The 20432-nt window shown below is 33.6% G+C and overlaps 1 protein-coding gene across 4 annotated transcripts in view; it reads right to left on the minus strand.

Moving 5' to 3' along the window:
• PCDH9 (protocadherin 9) overlaps positions 1 to 20432 on the minus strand; it is a gene marked incomplete at its 3' end in the record, with an annotated part of 863939 nt that overhangs the window by 431033 nt on the left and 412474 nt on the right. The window lies entirely within an intron of this gene.

Genomic DNA, 20432 nt, shown 5'->3' on the forward strand with positions numbered 1-20432 from the left:
CATGTATCATTCCTCTACACTGGCAGGAGGGATGGTTTTCCCCATTTGTTAGGCCTGTACCTCTTCAGTATTTATTGAGTTGAATACAAAGATTCCTGAAGAGCTAATATAGAAAGTTGTAAATTATAAAGAATCATACTATAGTTACAAAACTAACTCCAAATATCACCAACTATGTACCTGACACACTGTGATAAATACTCTAAAATTTTATTCACATAATTTCAAACTACATATGCCTAACATGTGACTGATAACACCAAGACACAAAAAAATTAAATGTCATGTACAAATTGATAGAGCTTCTATACAGAAAAAAGTGGAATTCAATCTCAAGTCTGATTTTTGTCTTCTTAATGTAATAATATGACTAGCAATTCTGTACAGTTCTCCATCTAGTCTCTTACTTTAACATAAACATCTTACCTTTTGGATGGGCCTCCTTGTCCTCATTTGTGTTCTTATTTATTTTTTATATGTATTTTTAGTTGTAGTTGGACATAATACATTTGTTTTATTTACTTATTTTTTATATAGTGCTTAGGATTGCGCTAGGTGAGGGCTCTATCTCTGAGTCATGACCCCAGCCCTTTGTTCTTATTTGTAACATAAGTTCAATAAATCATTATTATTATTATTATTATTTATTATTATCATTATTATTTTCTTTAGCAGTTCCTTATAATCAAATACATTCAGGATTTGAGACTTAAGAACATGATTCTTATAAATTAAGCAAACTTTTTGTATTTATCTTTTATTCTCTTCCAGTTTTTTTAATCAATATTTTATCTTTGAAAAGTATTAGTATGTCAGAAAGTTCCCAGTTCAGTCTCCTTGATTTTGATAGTTATTTCCCTGATTTCTTATTCACTGGAACTATCAATAATTTTATAGTACAGTGATATTATTTTTTTTCATTTCTATTCTTCTTAAACACTATTTCAATTTACAGAGGTTATCCATGGAAGCAAACCTCTCTAGTTTTATTTTATGAATCATATTTTTAACACAGGGCTTTATAGTTCAATAGGAATAGCATCTGATTCCTGCAGTCTTGAGCATGGCCGTATTAGCCTGTGCAGAGGACTGAAGAGAGCAGATATTGGTTGCCAACCCCTAGTTTTTCTGACTACATGACCAGACTGTAGCTATTCACCTGAAGCATACCAGGTGCCCTCCTAACTTAAGAACAGAGTTTCTTTCTGATTAGAATGCCCTTGTTTCTGACACCAACATGACCACCTTGCCCCTTTCCTTAAGATCTTCACTCAATAGGTTTTTGTTCAGTTACATGCAAGACCACACTATTCAAAACTGATCCCTTCTCTTTCCTAGTCAATTTTGTTTTCCTACAATTCTCTTACAATACACTAAGGTAAAAATAAAAAAAATCTCTAACTAAAGAGACTCAGGGAAACTCTCAGACACACACACACACACACACACACACACACATACACATACATATCTTATATAGTTCTTCCTTAGGTAGTTTCCCTAATAGAATGAAGGTCCTATGTAAGTGAATTATTTATTTTTTATTTAGCTCACTGCTTTATCTCCATTGTCTAAAACCACATCTGGTACATAGTGGGTGCTCAATATATTTTAACTTAATAGTTTAAAAACCAATAAAACCTTAACTAAAGTAAGGCAGTTTAAAAACCGATAAAACCTTAACTAAAGTAATGGCATGAAGAAGTAATTGCAAGGTTTAAGCCAGTTGAAAGACTAGTGTGTAGGTTAAGAATAGAAAGAGAAAGTGTCTTTATAATTTTCCCACAAGTAACTGGTCATTTGATGTAGCCAATAGCAAGTAGTGTAAAACTGGGCAGAACATATTATAGATATTGCTTTTACTAACTACATATAAGAGGAAAGGAGGAGTAGGAGAATAATTATATAAGTGGAAGAAACGATTTATAGTAGAGGGGATGGAGAGAGAGAGAAGGGGAGGGGAGGGGAGGAGAGGGGAGGGGAGGGGGGACAGTGGAGAATGGGATAGACAGCAGAATACATCAGTCACCAGAAAGGCAATTTGTAAATCAATGGAAATGTAACTGATGTGACACAGCAATCTGTATACGGGGTAAAAATGGGAGTTCATAACCCACTTGAATCAATCTGTGAAATATGGTATATTAAGAACTATGTAATGTTTTGAACAACCAACAATAAAATAATTAAAAAAAAAAAAGAAATCATGAAGGGTATTTTCTGTTTAAAACTGGGCCATGTTATTAAACCTAATTTAAATATTATATAATTTTATTTAAATTAAGCTTGAATTAAAATTAACAAACAGTAAATCTTGTTTTGTCTATTAGTTCTATGCATGTAAGTCGCTCTGCATTCCTCCCTTAAAGGTAACAACTGTACTAGGCTTCACCTCTTGCAGGGCAAAGTCAAAACATGGATTTAATCCAAATTTTAATCAGCTGTACAGATGGGTTTATTTCACGAATACAACATGCTGCACAGATGGAAGTTCCTGAATGCCTGACAAGGTGTTAAAACTGTTACTGATAGTACAAAGAAATTAGAAATCAGCATAGGAAATTATAATTAGTAAGGGCTTGGTCTCTGAAGAGTTTATTAGCTCAGCACTTGTATTTTGTCCTTGGCACCAAAAGAAAACAACTGGGAGGATAAAATTTAAAAACTACAAGTTAGGCTTATATTATTTGGGTTTATGGGAAATATTTTTTGGCATTATAAGAACTTTGGTGACTTAAATATTATGTTGAACTGGTAGAACATAAAAATTCATGTGTTTTTATAATTGTTTTGCCAATTTGGTTTCTTAAAATTCCACCAGTCCTCAAAACTAATGACAAAGCATTACTTCAATCATGCAACTGACACATGTTATGAACTTGTTTTAGTTATGTATTAGGATATATATTAATTAAAATTAACATATTGATTCCATTGAAATTAATCACAAAATAATTTCTTTGGGATGAAAGGGTTGCTTCCAAGGATCAATCAGAAACCTTTAGAGGTATTCTCTGAAAATTTACCCCAAACACTTTTGGTTCATTAATACGAGTTTATTTTTCTAATAGAAAAGAATTATTAAAGAGATAATGTTTTTAATTCTTTTGTTCAAGTAAATCTCAATATATTACAATTCTAGGAATCTGAATTTAATATTTCATTTTTTTTCCAATTTTTTAACATGAAATTATAATGTATTTTCTTCTTGTTCCTTTCCTTTTTCATCCCACCCTTACTTTCTTCTTTCAATGCAAACATTGACTTTACATTCATTTTATTGATGAAATTAAAACTTCTTAATCATTAACAAGTTAGCATTAGGAAGAATTTTATTTGCAGAGACATGGTTAACATAAAATTTATTCTTTGATACATAATTTATATCAATTATTTAGTAGCCTATTAAAGAACTAAGCAAGGAAGTAGTGTATAGGAGAGATATTCCCTAGCTAGCATCTCCATTTACTTATTTATTTTCAGAAGAGATATCAATTATGGTCATCTCTAAAATCTGACCATTGAATAGGATTGCTAGCTAACGTGTGGCTATTGACCACTTGAAATGTGACTAATCCAAATTGAGATGTATGTTAAGTACATTAATATTTTCACATTGATTCCCTGTTCAAGTGATCGTTCAGACTTGTAATTATACACACACACACACACACACACACACACACAGACATACACACACATATACATTATTATAACAAGTTTGCTGATAAATTAACATCAGTTTTCCCATTTGTTTTTACTTTTTTAAATATGCCTAGTAGAAAATCTAAAATTATATATATGACTTGTATCTATGGCACATATTATAGTCCCATTGGAACACACAGGTTTAGAATTTATTCAGAAAGAATATCTCACATAAATATGTTTTTTTCTGAATAATTTCTGAGCATGTCCTATGAAAGGTAATTACACATAACTTCAGTCAAATAAATAAGCTTTCTTTTCTGTCACAAAGTAATGGATATTATTAATATTTCTAAATTAATGACCCACTATGTAGCTATGGCTCATTTAACGTAAATTAATCTAAACAATTGCATATGCATATGTTTTAGTTTGTTCTTCCCATTGCAAGAATGCAAACTTTCTAAACCACCAAGGCTGTTCAAAACTAGCATCCAAGCAGTTCTGAGCGCCATTTAGCTGACTGCAAGGACCCATACACTCTTACAGCTGCTCTTGGATTTCTATTGTCTTTGCATGCTCCCTCTGTCATGCCTCGCCTTGACTTTTTTTTTCCTTTCCTTCCCCCCTCCCCAGTACTTATCCTCATGACTTTGGCATTATTTTATTCCTCTTTCCCCTAAGCTTTGGTCATTACCATTTGTGGCCAAAGAGACACCATTACCAAGGGGGAGGGGACACTTTGATTGTCCCTTAGCCCAGGCTGCAGGCTGGATAGTTCCCAGGCAGGTGCCATGAAAAGGCAGGTATATAGTGAACAATGTTGTCAAAGATGTCATGAACAATGGAGAAAACAAAATTGAAACAAATAGCACCTTCTACAAATAGTGAACTGTGATGTTTACCAAGAATATACCAAAGGTGCAATTGTTATTTTTAGTAGCTCATCCAAGTATATTAACAAAACAAAGAAAACAAACAAAAAACATACAAAACTCCAGATAAATCATGGAATGAAGAAACAAAATGAAGCAGAAAATTATAGTGCTTTATCTCTCAGCAATGTATGATATTTGCATTTAACATCATATGTTCTTTTCCCCAACATTATCACTCCTCTTATCATTATATATTTTCTGACTTATTTTAGGTACAACATACAAGTATTGAAATATATTGAGTGTTATCCAACTGTATGCAAGATTTCATATTTGTTCCTTTTAAATTTGTTTTTAAGGATTACTGTAGCACTGGTTATGATTTAATTTTATTTATGTGCTGAAATATTAATAGTATAAGTCTCAAATTTCAAAATGGTAAAATAAGATTATCTAATTGAGAAGAACTTCATAAACAGGTTAGATTGAACATAGATTTCATTAAGGAAATTATAGCCAGATCACAATCATCAATAGGAGAAATTTAATTACACATATGCAGAGACTGCTGGCTGCCTACACCCATACATTTATTTTTTCCTCCTTAGTAATAATACTATAATGTTTAACATGAAACACTGCCAAAGACATAAAAGGCCAGTATCACTGGCATCTAGGTATTACCAGATGTATAAATTTAGACCAATGTGTTACAAGTGGAAATGTGTGAGACAGCTCAGATGTTTCTTTCAAAGGGATTAACTTCACCTGCTTTCCTTCTTTGTACTTTTGGCTGCCTGGAATAGAGGAATGCAGTCTAGAGTTCTAAAATCCTGGGACCTGTTGAGTAAGTGCAAAAGGAAGTCAAGTCATGCCAAGATGTCATAACATATCTCTGGGAACCCCATGAAAGCAATTTAGAAAACATGGACCACTCATCTCCAGATTTAATATGTATCTGATAAATAATATGTGATACATTTTGAGTGACTCTTACTTTGTGTTTTTAATATGAAGCTGAATCTAATTCTCATTGATAGTACATTTCTAATGTTAAAATCATATTCTTACTTTGAGTCATGCAGACACTTGCCCAGAGACTTGTAAGTATAAAACTTTTCTCTAGGTGTGTCCAAAGAAGTTGTGTTCAAGCAACTCAATGAAGAAATCCTTTACATTCATTAGAACATGTACATTATCAATTCAAAACAATTTAGATGGCATTTAACATTTTTTACATAAATTAGTCTGTTAGAACATATTCCTGAAATTAATACAGTACATTTATGTTTGCCAGAGAGAATCACTAATCATGCCCTGCCCATATTTCATTTAAATTGATCTCTTGAAAGATTATCATTTTGTAATCTTCTTCACCTATGTCCAAATAGACCACTTATCTTAGTGACAGTAATTTTACTTTAACTTGCGTTCATTCAACTATTACATTTTCCTTTGTTTTAATATGAAACAAGTAGAGTTAGCCCAAAAGTGCTTGCCTGAGAGAACATATATCTATAAAGGGAAAAACTGTGTGTGTGTGTGTGTGTGTGTGTGTGTGTGTGTGTGTGTTTAAGTGTGCTCCAGGAAATATAATTCTACTGATAAGTCAAGGATTCTACCGATAATTCTGTCATTCTGATCTATCTGTCCTGCTCTGTAATCTAATAGAAAGCTATTGACCAAATGAGAGTATTAATTCACCATTTTCCTCAATAGAGGAGCATCATTCAATAGGCCATGTATGGGTCATCTTTGCATCTTGACATTCACTAGCTGACTATTGTTGAGGTTTGATGGTTTCCATAAAAATATTAACTACTTGAGACTATAATTTACCTATCTAGGAAGAGATAGCAAAAATATTTGGAGCTTTAAAATAATAGTGATATGAATGTAATAGTGTTACACTACGACTTGGTGACAATTTTGACTATAAAGCATTGACCAAGGATTAAACAGTTATTTTTATGATTCATTATGTGATATTCATTATGTGATTTAATTTCCTAGTTTCAAATAAAACAAATATTTAACCTCTATGTTGGTATTGCTCTGAAAGCATCATCCATGTTCCCCTAGTTGCAAAGCTAATTAGCCCCAGTGTTGAGATATTTGAATGACCAATATCCATTTCACCATCTTTCATTATGAATCTAGTGTGGTTTGAAGGGCGCATGTGTGATACATAAAGCTGCATGCATTGGGAGTAGCTGGCCATAACTCCAAGCTTCAGAGGGTAACTCTTCATGAGAATTAGCCATGTGGCTGCTTTTGATCAACAATGGAATCCATTATACAAGCTGATCCAAGAGGACCAAAAAAGAAACTTATGCACCATGGTTACAGAAAGGTTTGCTTTTATGGAAACATATATGTGAAGAAAACTGTCAAAGTATGGCATGCATCTATCTTGGAACCATGAGAAGACCTTGCCTAAGAGGAAATTGAGTGGCAAAATACAGAGGAAGTTACGAATTTCTCAGTGACATTACTGAGCCCTTGATGTGAGTATATCATTATAAGTATAGCCTTCTTATTGTTTAAAAAGTCAAATTTAATTAAGTTGTCTATTACTTGCACCATAAACCATTAGATTAAACAACCATCCTCTTTCAATTACCTTATGCTGCAAGAAGGTAAGACTAGCCTCATTTGAAGAAAATCAAAAATTTGGGTGAATTGCTTAACAGTTTAAATAAGAAACTAATTGTTTTCATGGATAGTAAACAAACAGTAAAGTTGTTGATAATTGTAGAATATAACTGTGGACTAAATTTCAAAGAAAGAAAACATCTCAACATGCATATATTAAGAAGAGAAAAAAATTAAAACTTGATCAATAGTGAGTTACAGGAGATATCTATGCACTATACTGAAAGGATTAAAATAACAATACAAATGATAGTGAAAAATTCACAAAACCAAATCAAAATAAAAAGATTTATACAAATGAAGCTTCTTCAAAGGATAAAGATTTAGTTATAAATCAATTCTGAGTTATTAGGTGGGAAGTAGAATTATTTATGGATCTCTAGTTTGTGATTTTGTTTTTTGTATGTTGATGGTGTCAGTCACATGACTCTTGGCTCCAGGCAGTCCTGCTTGGTGAAACTCCTGGATCTTAAACTAGCACTACTGACCGGTTTTGGGGAAACATAGGCACAGTAAAGAACACAAAATATTTTATAAGCAATTCTGTATTCTTAATATTTTCCAAAGAGAAAATTCTCTTTTTTTTTTATAAAGAGAGAGGAGAGGGAGAGAGAGAGAGAGAGAGAGAGAGAGAGAGAGAGAGAGAGAGAGAGAGAGAGAGAGAGAGAGAGAATTTATTTATTTATTTATTTTAGTTCTCGGCGGACACAACATCTTTTGTTGGTATGTGGTGCTGAGGATCGAACCCGGGCCGCACGCATGCCAGGCGAGTGGGCTACCGCTTGAGCCACATCCCCAGCCCCCAAAGAAAAAATTCTTAAAAAGTAAATGTTAAGATAGCACTGAATCTATATTTGATGCTTTATTATAGTTGTTACCAAAGGATGCTTTTGAAGTATAACCCATTGCTTTCCAAACCTGTCTTCAGAATCATCTGGATTCCCCCAACACACACACCACCACCACCATCAATTGTTTAGTGACCCAGTGTTACAACTCTTAACTCACATGGAGAATTATATGCCTTCTTAAATTACCTATGGCACAGTAATAAGATTTTTGATAAATATAAAAGAGTAATTAATCGCCTTGGAAATAAGAGATTACTCCAAAGATAAATGTATGGAAGTTGACTGTTGGTAACATACCTCCCCCTCTCTCCATTCAGCTCATGTTTGAAGCAGTCAGAGAATACCATCCACAAGAGACATTAAGATTTAGGTAAATTTCAGTTCTAACATATGGCTATTTAGCAATGTTGAGCAAATTGTGTCATTTGACTGACCCTTCCTAATCTGTGATATAGAATAATACATATATTTCATAGGGATTTGGCTGTTAAATAGCTGAATATTTGCAGATATACTTAACATGACATTCAGCACATTCAGCATCTCCGTATTATTATAACACTAAAATTTGGAATTGGTTTCTCACTCACTGAATTCTACTCTAAATTTCAGGTTGAAATTTTGTTCTAGCATTTCCCCAGATACAAAGAGAAACACTAGTTTTTTCTTTTTCTGGGCTCCAAAACAATATTTTGAAGGCTCAAGGGAAAAATCAAAACAAAATAAAGCAATCCCAGCAAACTAAACTCATCCTCCTGCAAGCCTCACAGTAGTGCTATTGTGTGAAATCGGTGGTCAATCTCTGTTGTTTTCCATTTACTCTTTCTTCTTTACTGGTAACACAGGACTCTGGCATAGTTTCCCAGAGACAAGCCTTCCAATTTGAGGAGAACATCCAGAATTCTCTGGTTCTCTGAAAATCCACTGTATTTTCTCAAATCGTTCTCCACTTCCTCCTCTCCTGGTCTGCTCCAAGAATGCTCAGCAATCCTAAATCCCCAAGCACCAATTTTAACAACAGTTGTCTCCCATGTATGGTGCTTTCTTGAGTGTCAATGTGTGAACCCAGTTGTTTATAGATGCTGCCCTATTTAATCCTCCCCAAATTCCTGTGGATTATGGGTAATTCAGACCCTGAGGAACTGGCTCAAATTCAGCTGGGTGAAATCTGGCAAAGTCAATATGTGTATAAATGTCTGTTTGACTCCATAGCCAGCACCCTTCTACCTCAAGGCAACCTCCTAGGAGGTTTACAATTTCTATTAGTCAGGCCATTAACATTGAAGTAATTTCTATTCCAAATGCCTGCTGTCCTGAGGTAGATTGAAATGATTCTTTTCTTGGCAATCAAGAAAGTTAAAATTTCACCTCCTGAGCAGCATCTCTACACAGTACAGCACTAATCTAGCCACAATTTTTTTTTTTTTAAGTTAGAAAGTTTTCTGCTTTGGAACCTAGCCTCTACTTAAAGAACTACCAAAACTACTTTCAGTCTCTAATATGGATTACATATGTTTTCTGCCTCCATTAGTAAAGTGTAATTTAAGACAATAACTGCCTCTCAGAACTCTGTATTTTTCTTCCACGCTTTATGGATCTCACTAAAAAAGTATTATCTTCAGTATACCATATAAGCTTGATCATTTTGTTCATTATATGGCCTTCCTTACGAAATGCATGCTGTATAAGGACAGAATTTTTTTCTGTGTGTTTGCTGCCCTATTCTTAGCATCTACAGCAATATGTGCCACATTCTGGGTGTTAAACAAATATTATTTAAATTAGTGAGAAGCCAAAATAAACAGTGGACTGGTCTGTCTATTCTTCACTAAAAAAAATCTGTCCATTTGGGTAAAGCTAAATATCTAGTTATCAATACCGTCATTAACCAAAATTTTATTATTTCCTTTTTTTTTTTTTTTTGGTACTGAAGATTGAACCCAAGGAAGCTTAACCATTGTGCCACATCCCCAGCCACTTTTTATTTTTTGAGACATAGTTTTACTAAGATGCCCATGGCCTCACTAAATTGATGAGGCTGGCTTTGAACTTGCAATCCTCCTGCCTCAGCATCCCTCGGTATTGGGATTACAGGTCTGTACCACCATGCCTAGCTCAAGATTATTTTTGAGCATCTCTCTGGAAGCAGGGAAGTTTGGTTACATGGTATTTTCTGGGTAAGGCTAAATTGTTTTTAAAGTGGTTCTCTCCATTATTTTTTCCACAATGAATAAGAATTTCACTGAAGCCACATCCAGACACCTGGGCATTACCACGTCTTTTATTTATTTACATAGACAAACTGATATGTGTGAAATGATATGTCATGGTGGCTTTACTCAGTCATCTGTGATACTTAATAAGGTAGGATAACATTTCATTTAGTTATGAACCTGTGTTTTCTCTTTATTATATTCTTTTGCCAGTCACCCCGACCAAAGAATTACTGTCATTTTTTTTATTGAGTTATAGGGGGTCATGATATACTTTGCGTAGTAATCAATTTTAAGTTAAATAAGTGGCATTTTTTTGTTTTCACTTATATTTTTGGAACTTATAACAACAGGTTTTCATTTCCTATAGTGGAATATTATGATTTCTTTCTGCTTTGTATAAGATTTCAGCTAGATGGAGATATATTTCTATATGGTCTTTTTAAAATCTATTAGTTTTGCCTTATGTATTTAGTTCTTTAATTTGTTTCAGATTCATTTTTTTGTGTGTGCATGTGTACAGTGTAAGACCAGGGCTTCTTTAATGTTTTCACTTAAATAAATAACCAAATCTTCCATTGACATTTTTGAAACATTCTATCCTATCCAATACCATGAAATGCCAGTTCTCCACTATATATCAAACATCTCTATGTGACTTTCAAGTTTATAATCTCATACATAATGTTCTCATATATAGTATCCCTGCATATGGCCAGAAATTCTTAGCCATATATTCAATCTATGAAATTTTATGCAGGATTTAAAAAATGAAGTTTCATGTCATTTCAGGGAAATGATCACATTAACTGTTTTTAAAACTGTATTTTGTCTTGGCCAGTCAAGATATGCTTTCTGTGGGAGTTAAATTTCAATAAATAATCAATCAAACATAATGTAGGAAAGTTAATACTCAAATGTAAGATAATTTCTAAAGAGGCAATTTACCATTACTATGCAAATTCTCAAGCTCTAATCCTTTAGCAAGGCAACAGCTATTGTGTGAGGTTAGCTAGCATCTTACACAACAATGGTTTTATTATAAGAGAAGCTGTAGTGACTTTACTTTCTGTTATTGCTTTACTAATCTGTAATAATGCAATGGTGATCCTTTGCACATAAACACATAGGGAAATTAATAACATTTTAAATAACTACAGCAAAATCAAAGTTGGTGAGTCATAAAAACACAGAGGATTTAATGTTTGACAATTATTTTATGTTTGGGAATTTTGATGAAATATTCAATATATTATAACACGGGCAATGTTTTATGAAAACAATTAAGTTAAAAACAAAACTCATTACTATGCTATGCTGGTAACCCCTTCAGTAAAATAATTGTCATCTATTGGAAATGTTAGAATGACTAACTGCAGGGCTATAAAGATTTTTAGATTCATATGCACACATATAATAACATTTTGTTGTAATAGTTTTCTGAAAATATATAAGCTTCACTCCCTAACTCTTGTCCTATCATGTGGACTTTTCTATAATATAAATATTATATTGTATCAATTACCACCCAAACATATTGAATTATGCACCAAAAAATCTTTGTTCTACTGACCCAAAGTCAATAGATACTTATTCCAAGACTCTTAAAGACCTGTGTTATGAATTTTACAATGGAAATCAATAATATCCTATTTAGAATGCTTACTTTGCTCCACCAAAGTGCTTTGCAAATTTCACTTCACAAAACTCCAAGGGTCTATTAAGGTATATTCATGTGGTTTTATACAATGCAATCACTGAAAATCTTTTTATTGTCTGTCAATCTATCATCTTCAGAATTTATTCCAGGGTCACATGAAGAAGTTCACAACAGAGGGGAACAGTCTGTATTAACACATACAACTAGATAAATTAACTCAAGGGCACATGAGTTGATAATGATGTGAAAATGTGCTTTCATTAAACATAGAACACATGTATACATTGAAATTCTTCTTATGGAGCTTCATAAAACACACAAATGTGATAAGTTGTCATATTATTATGAGTTGACTTTGAAAATTTCTGATAATATGAGTATACGTGAGCATTCATATATACAAATATATATATATATAAACATATGTATATGTAAATGTACATTCTCCTATTTATATGTATATATTTTTCATTGAAAAGTAGGGTCTTAAGACGAATACAAGATTCAAATACTTGGCATGTTACATACAGTATGTTGGTATATAAAAGATTAATAAAACCACAGACTTAATTTAGTTTCAATGGTGAATCAAACAACAGAGAAACTTCCTCTTATTTTAATTGATTAGATTTCATTTTGGTGGGATCATCTGTGAAACAAAAACACCAAAATTCCCTTTTGGTATCAATTCAAATTTGCAAACTATTGCACATATATTAAGAATAGATAATATATCCGTTGTTATCATTTGGATCTATAATGCTTCCCAAAGACTCATGTGTTAAAGATTTGGTGTCTATGGGTGGTACTATTGGGAGACTGGAAAATTTAGAAAGTGGGGTCTAGTTGAAGAAAGAAGATCACTGGGGATAGGCCTTCATTTGGGTGGGGGGTACTAGAGATTGAATTCAGGGACACTTGACCACTGAGCCACATTCCCAGCCCTATTTTGTATTTTATTTAGAGACAGGGTCTCACTGAGTTGCTTAGCGCTTTGTGGCTGGCTTTGAACTCGTGATCTTCCTGCCTCAACTTCTGGAACCACTAGGTTTACAGGCATATGCCACTGTGCCTGGCTGGGGATGGGCATTTTAAGAATATATCTTATCCCTGGTCCCTTCTTCATGATATCCTCTGCTTCCTGGATACCACAACATGAGCTGCCCTGCTCTACCATGCTCCCTCCACCATGCCTTTCCAAAGGCCCAAAGTGAAAGGGTCAAGTGACTACAAGCAAAAACCTCTAAAACTAAGAGCCACAATAAACATTTCCTCCTTTAAGTTGATTTTCTCAGTTATTTTGTAACAGTAATAGGAAGCTGACTAACATGATAACTTGAAATGGCACTGTCTTATGATTGTAAGAAGACCTAGATTGGGAGCCTACCTTTAGTTTACAAACATCTATAGTGACCCAAGGATTTACCTGTGGAGAACCTGGTTTCCAAACATTAATTAACCTTGACAGTGTGCATGCTGCAGGTCTTATGTATTCATTCACCAAATATTAGAATTATTGCAAAAGTGGGTATAGTAAATTCATTTTGCTATGTATAAGTCAAAAGAAGACAGAGTCTAAAAAATAAAGCTGGAAAGAAGTTAATATTACTTCAGGACAACTTACTGATTTTACAGGTGAAGTGAAGTAGGGCCCAAGGTATAATTAATTCTAAATACCAATACTACATTGGCTTTGATGGTCCTCTTCACTCACATTACCACTGAATTAACACACAACCCTCGTGTTGTATTTCAACATTTATAATTATTTTATCTATTCATTACTAATTTCATAATATTTAATTGGGGTATTATAAAATAGTTTATTGTTCCATCACATTATTTCTCTCTCTGGAAAAATATATGACTGTATAATTTAAAATACAAGGGAAGAAAAAAAGGATATGAGGAGCTGGCTATTAGAACCTAATTTCTTTTAGAAAGAAGCGTGCCAAAAACTTTAACAGCTGTTGTACTTGATTATTGAAGCTTTATTTTCATTGGCTTCCCCAAAAATGCTGCTACATTCAAGCAAGTAGATTAAATGTTATTAGCTTTAATACCTTTTAAAACAAGTAATCTGTTGAAGTGATAATGGAATTTAAAGTAAGTACATCTGTTAAATTGGTTTTTACACTATTGTGTTTTCCCTCTTGGCCACATGAATCTCTAAACCTGACACTGCTAATTACAATTGTAATAAATGACATATCTATGCACGTGATTGACTTCACACTACACTTAAAATATACATAAAGGTAACTGAAGAATTTCACTGTCATGTCTAATTCTATCACAGAAATACTCTCTCATTTGTAAGATAAATAAGGAATAGAGGTTTTCATTTAAATGCATGAATGCACTAAGTCAGAAACAGACTGTAATAATAATTTGTTAACTTACTACTAGATGACATATATTCAGACTAATTAAGAGGAAAGAGGGAAGGAAGGGATGGAGAGGAGGAGGGAGAGAATGAGGGATGGAAGGAAGAAAAATCTATGGGAGAGATCCAGGAGTAATTTTTCCATATTATTAAATCCCAATTTGGATTTTCAGTTACTTAGGTATGAGGAATTTGCTGCACTGTTATACATGGTTGGAGGCAGAGTTTTGATCCTTCTTTTTGTGTCAAGACACCTGTCTTTTTACTTCAGTGCCAGAAGGGTTTAGCATCTTGTCACTGAAGCAACACAGCCTGCACATTTATAGGTGTCACTCACTCTACCATCTGTTCCTTAGGATAACAGCCACCATTATCACCCAACCTCCACCTGAGGCTTCAAGAATCTCTGTAGATTAAAGTTCAGATCTACAAGGAAGAATGGCTGGCAATAATGTTGCCGCTCAACTTTGCTTGACCTTAATTCTCCTGCTGTCAATACTGTATTGCAGCCTGTTAACTCTCTTTTAATCTTATGTGTATAATGCACTGTAAAGTTCTTGATTAAGCAATGAAACCATAAAAAAGGCTTTGCACTATTATTAGCATTTTTGGTCCCTTTTCTATTTCTAGTTCACTAAAACACTCAAGGCTACATGTATAGTATTTTTTATAAATAAAATTAAAGTGAATGAATCCTAATTTATTCAGTCCTGGGTCAGTAATGAAATAGTTTTCAAATGGAACTAAATCAAACACATAGAGAGACTGAAATAAGAAAGACAAAAGGAAGGTAGAGTCTTAAATGTTGGACAATGGAAGGTAGTCAAATTTCTTAAGAGTTTATTTTCTGTCATATCTGTTATTTTTCCTTTGTAAACTCAAATAAATCATGCTGTGTAGAAGTTTATAGTGAAATGATTAAAAATACTTATTACTAACACTTTTAAAAAGTTATAACCTGATAATTTATAAGTACTTTTAATCTAATAATAATTGTTGTGAAAAGTATAAATACTTTTTATTAGATCATTCTTGTCAATATATGACAATAATTCTTGTCAAGCAAAATGTGATATATTCCCATTGTTTCATTTTTTTTACAGGTGATATAAGGTTTCCTGAGTAGAAATGGTGTTGTATGCCTCCTTTATATTTGTGGTTTTCATTATTGCTATATGAGACACCCGTCCCCCTTCACATGATAGAGACAGGAAGTGGGGTTCTGTTTATTCATTGGCAATCAAGCTAATACAAATGTTTCACAAAGATGGTAGAAAATGATAGTGCTGTCAATTTAAAGTAGCTCATTACAGAAGTCTGTTTGCAGTCATTTTATTCTACAACTGAACTTTTACTGTGGCTATAAAACACATTTCTTTGTTACACAAACATTGAATTCTGCTGTATCCTTTTGCTCTCCCTGCTGATTTGTTTGTGTGCTTGCTCATTGCTTTTGGATGGCATTAGCGCCTCTCTCCTCTGGGTAGCAGCAACTGCTGCCCAGTAATGCAATAGGATGGCTGTCTGAACCTCCCTCTTCTGCTCTAAAAGCAATATTAACAAGCAAATCGGCAATTTATTCAACCAAACAAATAGTTTTAGACTTTCACATCTATTTTATATACCTAGGAAAATTAATGTGGTTTGGGAGTATTTTCTACCAGTTATCTCTACCATTTACTTTATGGGGTACTTCTGGCTTTCATCTGCAGATGGCCAGCATTTATATGTCATGACTACTCCTGATCCATTTAAAGATGCATAAAGGAAGGTATTTCTTCAGCCAGTTCCACTTGTATTTACAATTGTGGCATTTTTTAATGCATATGTGGCTGGGGAAGAATAATGCTATGACCCTTGTTTGCAGAACATTAATGTAGTGGTCCTGCTTATAACCAATTAGTCTCTTTTCTTTAATTATCAACAATCATTGAAACAGTATCCCAGTTTACTGTAAATAGAGATAGCTTCCTCAAACAAGTTGACTTCTCTGTTTTATAAAAGTTACATGATCATAACCATTGCTCAGCTTTGGATGATATTGAGAAAAATATAAGCATAATTCATGGTTCCCATATGAAGGATGTATAAGTAATATAGAAAAATGATTTTTTATTATTCAGAATGTAATCTGGCTTTAAGGAATTAATTCAGTCAATAAATATTTATTGAGCCTCTGTCACACATTATTAGTGAAAATAATAAATAAAATAGCTCTTGCTTTCAAGAAGCACAAAGTCTAGGAGAGAGACATGTAAACATGTAACCATTCTTTATTTCCATTGTTAATACTAAAAAAATTATAGTAAATGCATCATCGCATCATCGGTTCAAAAAGCAAATTAAAAAAATGAGTGGAGAAGTAGAAACAAGAGAATGCTAGGCAAGGCTATAAAGAGGAGTGAAAATTTCATTTGTGTGTCAGAAGAAGACTTTAAACAGTGGTGTGAGCAGTAAGGAATAAAATTCTGTGCTAGGAATATAACAAGAGAAAAGACATAATGCAGTGAGATAATATAGCTCATTAGAAAAATTTCAAAAAAGTCAGTACAGCCTACTTCCTAGCTTGAAGCAGGGAGAAATAGTTTGGGAAGCAGACCAAAAAATGATCAAGAAGTTCTTATTCTATGCAAAATTATTAAGACTCTATCTCTTATGTTATAAGAATCTATGGCTTGAGAATTTCATTGTAAAATAGGACTAACTTATTTTGTTGTTGTTTAAGTATTGTAAGATATTAGTCTTGCATTTGATTTAAAACTTATTGGATCGCCCATGTGTAGATTTCATGAGAAGATAGGGGCAGAAAGGTAGTCCAAAATCCGAGATGATAATGATTTATGTTACTTTAAAATTAGTATTTACTCCATCATCCAAATATATGTGGGATTCAAAATAGAACCTAGCACTCATACATTGCTGGTGGGACTGCAAATTGGTGGAACCACTCTGGAATGAAGCATGGAAATTCATAATAAAACTTGGAATGGAACCATCATTTGACCCAACTATCCCACTCTTCAGTCTGTACCCAAAGAACTTAAAATCAGCATACTATAGTGACGCTGTCACATCAATATTCATAGCAGCTCAATTCACAATAGCTGGAATATAGAACCAACTTAGTGCCCTGCAACAGATAAATTGATAATGAAAATGTGGTACATATACACAATTTACCTCAGTCACAAAGAACAACAAAATTATGACATTTGTTTGTAAATGGATGAAGCTGAAGGCTATCATGCTAAATGAAATAAGCCAGTCCCCCCAAACTAAAAGCTGAGTGTTCTCTCTGACATGTAGATTCTGATTCACAATAGGGAGGGAGGAGTAGAATTTATCTGGATTGGATAAGAGGGGGATGGGAGAAAGGAGGGGGTTGGAAAGGGGAAAGACATTAGAAAGAATTGGACATAACTTTCCTATATTCATATATGAATATATAACCAGTGTAACTCCATATCCACATATGTATGCTATGTCAAAATACATTCTACTATCATGAGTAACTAAAAAGAAATAAAACAACAGCAACAAAATAGAACCTAGCATTTAGCTCAGTGACAGGGCTGTTTGAATTGTTAATCTTTGGTAGCTTCAAATTTATTCAATAATAAAATTATAATAATGTCTTCATCTTCCCATAGTAAACTTTCTGAGTGAGCAATATACTGAAAGATTAGTTTCTAAAATAAATTTTGCATAAACAGTAATTGGAGGCAAATCACAAAGTCAGTATGCTTATTCTGGTGAAAAAAACACCTACAATACATGTACAAAATAATCTAATTTAACACTGAACCTCTACCATATGAAGACATGTCTTTGATTTGTACACAATACAATACACCAATAAAGACAACTGAAGAATAAACACATAATTTAAATAATGTAAGCACAATATTTTTTTAAAGCATGTGACATCATTATATACAGACAAGAACTGGATATTAGACCCTCTGGGATCTTTAATGCCACAGTCCAGTTGGCCTGGATTCATTTTCTCTATCCCTATCAGTCATATACATTCATGAAAAGCTCTCATCAATGCATATGCACAGAAAGCATTCAACAATATTTTGTTGTGTGTGACAGAAGAAGAAGAAGAGAAGAAAAAGGGAGGGAAAGAGGAAGGGAAATAAGGGAGAGAGGAAAAAAAATATATATATACACACACACACATTAAAAAAAACAGGAAAGGGGGAGAAAGGATTTATTCTTGGCAGTTAAACAAATGCAGTCCCCCCCACCTAGTTTTCCAATATGGATACTAAATTAGATATTCCTTTCACTTTTTTTTTCAAAGAGTAATTTTTTAAAATTTTATTTTATTTTTATGTGGTGCCAAGAATAGAACCCAGTGTGTCACTCACACTCAGTGAGTGCTCGACCGATGAGCCACAACCCCAGCCCCCCCTTCATTCTTTACTAACATCAATACAGACCTATGAAATACATGATCATCTATGCAAAGCCACTGGTTCTAAGTATGGTTTAACCATATCCTATTAATTGTTGAACTTTAATACCTTGAAGAATTTTGTTAAAAAAATCAAAAGTATCATCTTTTCAGGGCAATGACTCTCCAGAATAAAATGTTCCTAAAGAGTCTCTAATCACATCTTCTCTTCCCTTTACCTTCCTCTCAGCAGCTTCAAGTGGGCACACACATGGAATCTAGAAAAAAAACCCCTAATGTCCTAGAGAGAAAAAAAAGGCACATTCTTCCATGAAAATTAGAACAAGGGTGATTTCTCCCTACATTTCTGTGGAGATGGATATATTTGAAATAACCTCACAACAACAGAGTTATTACCCTAGAGTTTTGCCTATTGAAATTCCACTTGGCCAGCTGCTGAATAGGCTGAAGGCTGCTTCATGTATTGCACTCTATAGCCTTTACAGTATGAAACATAATACTTTAAATTTTGTTTTCCCAAGAAAAGGTACTTCAATCTGTAAAGACTGGTGCAGCATAGAGGCAGAAAATTGATTCCACATTATTTGACTTCTTTGACTAAATAAACAGCCTTCCTATTTCTCTTATGAGGATGTTTCAAAACCACATTTTACTACTTTTTTATCTAGCATCTGTGATTTATGTCCATGAATCATTCTTTTCTAAATTGGAAAACATTGGGGATAATGTATTCAGTCAAAGGGTCAAGAAGGTAAGCATACTGACTGAACAAGAAAATTCAGGCAGTAGAGCCTTCCACCACACATATCATGCCAGTGGCAGGTGGCTGGAAAATGGGGACTGTGCACTATTGGTGTCATTTTTAAAACCATGCTGCTTTAGAGGAATATCACCAACAACTCATTACCCTGATGAGTCATAAGCATATGACCTGTACCCACGGCAAACTAACCTATTAGCAGAGATCTATTATAGAATAAACCTACTTCCCCCAATATATAGTGATACTCAGCATTTTCTTCTGAGAGACATGCAACTATTCTTTATTTCATTCATAAATTATACTTTGGTAATAAAGAATGTGTAATCATGATATGTTCCTATTTGCCCTTTAATACAATTTGTATTACCTTGTATTTAAATTAAAACACTCTACATCCAATAAGGGACACTAAGTGATTTTTAAATTATCTCTTCTCAAACTTTTGCAAAGGCTTTACCTTCTGGTAAAGATCAATTTATAATACCAGAAACCAGGTGAAGTAATTTTATGAATGGGCTTGAAATTTGAGATTTTAGAGATATTGGGATTTTAGAAATCTGGTTGATAATTTTAAAGCTATAGCCCCAAAAATATTTTATTGGTGTTATGGTTTAGATGTAAGTTATCCCTCAAAGGCTCATATGTGAGACAATGCAAGAAGGTTTAAAGGAAAAATGATTGGTTTATGCAGGTTTAACCTAATCAGTGAATTAATCCCCTGATGGGAATTAACTGAGTGGTAACTGAAGGTAGGTAGAGCATGGCTAGTGGTTGGTATTGGGATTTGCATTATATATTTTGTATCTGGCCAGTGGAGTGTCTCCCCCCACCCCCGCCCTTTCTCTGCTTCCAGATCATCACATGAGCTGGTTTCCTCTGCCATACTTTTCCACCAGGAGAAATGTAGGAAAGAAGATGACTGTCTATGGACTGAGACCTCTAAACCCCTGAAGCC

The sequence above is a fragment of the Spermophilus citellus genome, assembly GCF_964194105.1.
Source record: "Spermophilus citellus genome assembly, chromosome: 1".
NCBI classification, from domain to species: Eukaryota; Metazoa; Chordata; class Mammalia; order Rodentia; family Sciuridae; genus Spermophilus; species Spermophilus citellus.